Consider the following 903-nt stretch of genomic DNA (forward strand, 5'->3'; position numbering starts at 1 on the left):
TGCAGGTACATGTAGGAGAATACTGCACAGAGAGCAGTGCAGAGGGACAGGTCATGCCAAAAAATAACGAAGGTGAAGGTGCCAAATGCTAGGACGTCACAGATGAAATGGAAGTCAGCAAAATGTCAAGTATAGGAAAGAGAGGGTAGAAATGGGGGGTAGCCAGTGTCACCTGCCATTAAACACTGTTGGAAATTCACTGGTTCCTGGTACCATCTGACCATCACCATTATGTCATATCTTCCACCCAGTTGTCACTCAGCAGGGCCAGACCAATTCTGACACCATCTTGCATATTCACCCTCTGAGATAACCAGGCTTCTCCCTGATCTTCTACTCTATCGATGCATAAACCCTAAATATTCCAAGTATTATTGAAAGACAACGGAGGAGAGCAGCCAGCTCTGGCCTAGGCTAAGGTAATATTACAAACAACAATTGGAGAAGGGTCTTACAAGAATAGCCCTTGGTTCATGTAAGTGAAGAACATAACCTGGCAGAGGCTGCCATAAAGCACCTTTCCTAGAGGAAGGGGGAAGAAGTGAATGATTGTGCATATTGTCATCCTCCCAGGGAGAGGAAGAGGAAGATGGGACCCATTAAGTTGCCGGTAAGACTCCAAGACACTTTCTGCACTTTTTGGGCAACATGTCAGGGATGTTCATGGAGTCCATTGGTCAAGACCCTCCACACAGCTCAGCATAGGCAGCCACAGCATGTTTGAAAAGACAGAGGCAGAAACCAGCAGAACGCTAGGACTGGCTGTCTGGCTGTGGGAGAGAGAAAGCTATGTTTTGAAAACAAATGAAGAGAGGACATCACTTCAGGACACTAGGAGAGATGTGAAGGTCTTACCTACAGATGATACCGCTGCAAACACATCCAGCATCACATCATAATTTT

At 46.1% G+C, this 903-nt stretch overlaps 1 protein-coding gene across 1 annotated transcript in view; it reads right to left on the reverse strand.

The window, feature by feature from the left end:
• Positions 1-903, reverse strand: part of LOC102759656 (zinc finger protein 546-like) — a 5,452-nt gene that overhangs the window by 3,819 nt on the left and 730 nt on the right. The window lies entirely within an intron of this gene.

Source organism: Myotis davidii, unplaced genomic scaffold (assembly GCF_000327345.1).
Source record: "Myotis davidii unplaced genomic scaffold, ASM32734v1 scaffold718, whole genome shotgun sequence".
NCBI classification, from domain to species: Eukaryota; Metazoa; Chordata; class Mammalia; order Chiroptera; family Vespertilionidae; genus Myotis; species Myotis davidii.